The sequence below is a fragment of the Lipotes vexillifer genome, unplaced genomic scaffold (genome assembly GCF_000442215.2).
Source record: "Lipotes vexillifer unplaced genomic scaffold, Lipotes_vexillifer_v1.1 scaffold170, whole genome shotgun sequence".
NCBI lineage: Eukaryota > Metazoa > Chordata > Mammalia > Artiodactyla > Lipotidae > Lipotes > Lipotes vexillifer.
In genome coordinates, this window is record NW_006772326.1 from 1,587,352 (window position 1) to 1,593,084 (window position 5,733).

The 5,733-nt window shown below is 40.8% G+C and overlaps 1 non-coding gene across 1 annotated transcript; it reads left to right on the top strand.

The window, feature by feature from the left end:
- Positions 1 to 4,441: 4,441 nt before the first annotated feature.
- On the top strand, positions 4,442 to 4,514 carry TRNAG-CCC (transfer RNA glycine (anticodon CCC)). The gene has a single exon. It is a non-coding gene; the product is annotated as a tRNA-Gly (tRNA).
- Positions 4,515 to 5,733: the final 1,219 nt, after the last annotated feature.

The window sequence follows — 5,733 nt, forward strand, 5'->3', positions numbered from 1 at the left end:
AATCAAATTCCAAGTTAAGGTCCTGTTAATACCTACATGCCCCAGGAGCTTGAAGTAGTTGCCCAATGTCCCCAAGTTTCAGGCTGATGCTCACTCAATCATCTTCTTAAGTATTTACTTTTCAAAGGACCTACTGGGACTTCGCTGCATACAAAGTCAACAGCTGAGATGCTGACAAATATATTGGGAGGAAGATGTGGGTTTTCACTTGAAAGTAGCAAATGTGTTCCACTGGGTAATTGAATAGAAATGTCCACAACACAGGAGTCTGCAAAGACTGAGCCATCCACAGTCATAAGAGTGTGCTGGCTGGCCCGTCCACAGAAAGGCTAATCTATTAGAGCTACTGGCTTATTTTCTTTTCACTCTGAGGCAGAGGTATAGCATGATCATAACATTAGAAGCATGAAAAAGTTATGGTCTAGCAAAAGCTTTCTGGTGACTGAATGAAACCTACCATTTGATTTTAGTTTAGGATTAAAACAATGAAGTTGACAGGTTTCTTTTTTTCCAAACTGACCATTTGACTTTTGTGTATTAAAATTGCTAAACTGATTTAATCACTACTACTCTTGACTTTCCTCTGAATGGTGTCTCTTTATGAAGCCACCCACATGGTTTTTCTCGTGCAGTCTTTTTTTTTTAGTAAAACTTTTGGAAGCAACACAACAACCTTGTTTTCTTTTATTTGGTTTCCAAATGATTGTAAACATGACATCAGTGTTTAAGGAGAACACCCTTTACAAAACTCAACGGAAATCCTTGTAGACAAAAAGATTGTGTCAGAAGAAGCATGTTTTCTCTTTTGTTCAGTAACAAGCTCAAAATTTCTTTCTCACTGGCTTAAATGTTGATTTGGTTTGCAGTCACTTTACAGATTTTAATCTTTGATATTTTTGTTTTAAGGTACCAGTGTGTAGTGGGTTGAATGTCCCCAAAAAGATATGTTCCAGTCCTAATCCCTGGAACCTGTAAATGTGACTTGATCTGGAAATAGTGTCACTGCTCATGTAATTAATTTAAGGATCTCATGATGGGACCATCCTACATTCAGTGTAGGCTCTAAATACAATGACGGCTGTCTTTATAAGAGAAAGGAGCAGGAGATTTGAGACACAGATACACAGAGGGGAAGATGGAGGCAAAGAATGACATGATGAGTCTGAAAGCCAAGGATTGCTAGTAGTCACCGGAAACTAGGAGAGAGGTAGAGAACAGATTCTCCCAGAGTCTCCAGAAGAAGCCTTCCCTGCCAATTTCTTGATTTCATACTCTGGTCTCCAGAACTGTGATATAACAAATTTCTGTTGTTTAAAGCCCCCCAGTTTGTGATCATTTGTTATGGCAGCCCCAGGAAACTAACACACAGTGTATGCCTATACAGATCTTGGTACAGGTCTTTCTTTCCAGATGCTGTCAGAATATGTTAACAATTACAGCCACAGGAGGCAGAACAACTGATGCTTCACCACCAGCTGCTTTATCACAGAGATGAGTACCCATACAACCATTGGTTGGCATCAGTTGGTGGAAACACGTAGACAGATAAAAAGCCAATGGTAATGAGGTGGATGGACCTAGAGTCTGTCATACAGAGTGAAGTAAGTCAGAAAGAGAAAGACAAATACCGTATGCTAACACATATATATTGAATTTAAGGGAAAAAAATGTCATGATGAACCTAGGGGTAAGACAGGAATAAAGACACAGACCTACTAGAGAATGGATTTGAGGATATGGGGAGGGGGAAGGGTAAGCTGTGACAAGGCAAGAGAGAGACATGGACATATATACACTACCAAACGTAAGATGGATAGCTAGTGGGAAGCAGACGCATAGCACAGGGAGATCAGCTCCGTGCTTTGTGACCACCTAGAGGGGTGGGATAGGGAGGGTGGGAGGGAGGGAGACGCAAGAGGGAAGAGATATGGGAACATATGTATATGTATAACTGATTCACTTTGTTATAAAGCAGAAACTAACACACCATTGTAAAGCAATTATATTCCAATAAAGATGTAAAAAAAAAAAAAAAAAAAAGAAAAGCCAGTGGTTTCCCTGAAAATATCATTGTTGAGGACTAACGGCATGATTTCTCCTATGCCTTCGAAGTACAGATTTCCTTGACCAGGTAAGGCCAACACTAACTACTACAGTTACCAACATGACTTATGACAAACCCTTGTTCTCTGTGACAATGTAAGTCAGATGACAACATCTCCCATGTCCTGAAGGCAGCACGTTGTTTGCCGAACATGATATAATTCTTCTTTCAATTGTTCTTAACTTGCATTTTATGAAATGACTTACCGCCCCTGGAAAAGAAGAATAAAGTTGAAAGGAAGGAAAGAGGGAAAAGGAAGAAAGAAAGAAGGGAGAAGGGGGAGGGAGGGGGAGAAGGGAAGAACGCACAGGAAAAAGAAGAAAATCCCAGGCACAGAAGGAGGGAAAAGGAAGAGTCCTACTGATATGTGGAATGTGGAAGATACCTCATTAAGCATGAAAATCACATTGCTTTGAATATGCTGTTAAACCAAACCTCTGCTGTCTTCTTAGTTGACTGCCAAATGAATTGGCACAGTTGGCCAATGCAAGACACAGGAGCCCCAAAGACAGCATCGGGAGGGAGGCCAGCAGTCCGGCCTCTTAAGAGAAGCAGCAAGTCATCAGAGACTTTAACTCAGACTCAGTCCTGGGTGGCAAGGCAGGTGGGCCCCTTCCATCAGCACATTAGGCTGAGATTTAGTGCCATCACGAAGCACTTCAACGTGCTGTTGAAATTCACGCAGTCTATATTTCTCGTTGCATAGAAGTGAACCGGTGCCAGCTACCACACTGAAAGCTTCTGGCTAATCAGAAATTGTCTTTGTAGTGGTATTCACACTAACATATTTTTCTTTTATTTTTGGATGAGGTCTTTAGTAAAACAGAGGAACTTCCTCTGCCTTTTTCCTCCTCTCCCTCTACGCAGCCCGCCCCCTTCCCGCTTAATCTCATGAGTGGGGGAGGGGAAACCACAGGACAGGATATCTGGCTTTAGGCCACTATGTCCTGCAATTGAACAGTCAGCAGATGAGTCGAATGATGGTATTTAAGAACAAACAAAAGGAAAATATAAATCCTTTAGGCAGCAGATATGTGTAATTTACTCTGGTTTTCTGTTTCAACTTTTGCAAGAATGCAAGATCTTAGACAATAGCAAGTTAGAAATAGTCCAGCACTAAATCTCCCTCAATTAGGGTCATAACAAAAGCACTATTTATAAACATATGGTGCAACTTGATAGGATGAAAAGAATCATGGATCCAATTTGCCATCTCCATCTACAACGTCCCAGGAGTAGTGAAAACCCCGTTCCTTGTAGAGTGAGCCATCTGAAACATTTTCAGCAAAATGTTCGGAATCCCTGGGTTCCCCAGAATGACTAGATTTTCAGCTATTAACTTGGGCTTCAGGCTCCCTCTCTTCATTCTTCATCAGGCCCAATATTTATGCCTGCAAAAATGTCATTTAATGGCGCACCAGCATTGATGAAAACTGTAGGTGTCTAAGGAAAATTAAATATCTGACATAACACCGTCAATTATAGTGCCTCTGGTTTGTAAGCATTTGCATTCCATTCTGAACAAATCTGCAAGATTAAAACCCCCCAAACCCAGATTTGATCCTTTGAGTCCCCATAAATAACCTTTGGCTTTTGTCAACCGTGAAATGCTTAGGTGTGGCCCAGCCTACTCTATGCCCTCACCTGCCACTGCTCCTTTCCTTACAGCCTTCTAGATGGAGTAATTCAAGTCACACATAGGCACCTGGCTTTCCTAGTTTCCTCTTTGACTAACTGTTCCTTGTTTGCCCTGTGTTTCTTCTCTCTCCCTGCCCCATATTTAGTCTCTTTACATTATATTTTAGAGTTATTTGTACATTGGGTCTGCTCCTAGTCAACTGTAAGCTCTTTAGGGGAAGGGGCTTACTCACTTTTGTTCCCTTCTCTCCCCCTTATAACGGCACCTAGCACGCTGCTTTGCACATAGCAGACACGCCACAGTTATTTTTTGACTGCATACACAAACAAATAAATGACTAGTAGATTAAAAGTCAGAAGATGAACATTAAATAATTGAAATAATGATTTGGGAGAACAAAAGCAGGGAAAAGTAAATTTGAATCATAAGTAGTTAGTACTTCGTGAGAAAAATGCTTGTCCTGTGAATCATTCTGCATCTTTATCCTGCATTAAAATTTAAACTGGAGTGTTCCCACTTAAAATGTCTGTCTACATTACATGTTCCAAGGGAAGTCAAATTCATAATCAAGACTGTATTGTATTCATAAAAGGATATTTTATTATATCAGTATTAATGTCATTTTATGCTGTCTCTTGGAGAAATGTACATTTTAAGGCTAAGACTATACCACAAAAGAAATTCTATCCTACAAGACTTCCCTGGTGGTCCAGTGGGTAAGACACTGCTCTCCCAATGCAGGGGGCCCGGGTTCAATCCCTGGTCGGGGAACTAGATCCTGCACGTATGCCACAACTAAGAGTCCACATGCCATAGCTAAAGATCTGGCAGGCTGCCACAAAGATCCCATGTGCCACAACTAAGACCCGGCACAGCCAAAAATAAATAAATAAATTTTTAAAAAAATAAAGAAATTCTATCCTAAAGTTCTGATGCCAAGCCACTAAAAATTCAGTTGTCTATACTGTGAAGCGATCCAAACACCTTAATGAATTTTTTTCCCTTGTACTACATGGTTGCTCATCTGAACAAAGAGGAATGCTTACACATTATAAACACTTGATGGAAAGATTTATTGGAAAAGGGAAGTATGGAAGAAAGTGTGAAATAGTAGAGTCCTTGGTAAATAAATGAATTAAAAGGAAGAGTGATCTACCTTTCTACTAGATGTCTTTTCAGGGAGGATGGGAGCCCTTGCATGCTTTCCCAAATAATGTGGTAAAACATGATGTTAACTTTTGATTTTTATTTGCTTATTAACAACAAAGGCTTTGAGTATCATGACTCTCAGTACCAAGAAGGAAGAGAGAGAGATTGAGTACGAGACAAAAAGAGATCCAGCTTAAAAAGGCAATGAAAGCACTTTCATCACATCCCAGAGTTTCTCTCCCTGATTCTAAATTCTGCAACCACAAACCACTTCAAGTTTCAGGAAGGGAGAGAAGGTGAGAAAGATGAAATGATGGGGGAGAGGACAGGAAAATGGGAAGAAAGTGCGATGAGGAAAAAGTGGGGATATTCAAGAGCTGTTAGAATCACACAGAAACGGGGAATGAAATAAAAGCTGCTGTGAGCACCAGAGACGAACGAGATAAACGGGAGATTTGTGTATCATGTGTGACGGGCTATGCCTACTAATTCTGCAGTCATAATCTAGTGGATGCCACGTACAGCACAATTCTAAGCATTTTACATATATTAAATGATTTAACCTCATGACAGACCTACAGGGTGAAAAGCACAGAAAGCCTGACCTAAACTATCTCAAACAAAACAGGGAATATATTGGGTCGTACAAATGAACGGTCCTTCAAGCAAGGCTTTATCCAGGGCTCAAAAAATGTGTCCCTCTCTCCATTTCTTTGCTCTACTGCCACTACATTGACCCCAACCCCTGGCAGGCTGCTCCTTCCTAATCCCCCAAAAGCTGCCTACAGCTGTAAGTTTAGGTGCATATTTCTTGCTCAGTCCTGAGTGGGGGCAGTACAGT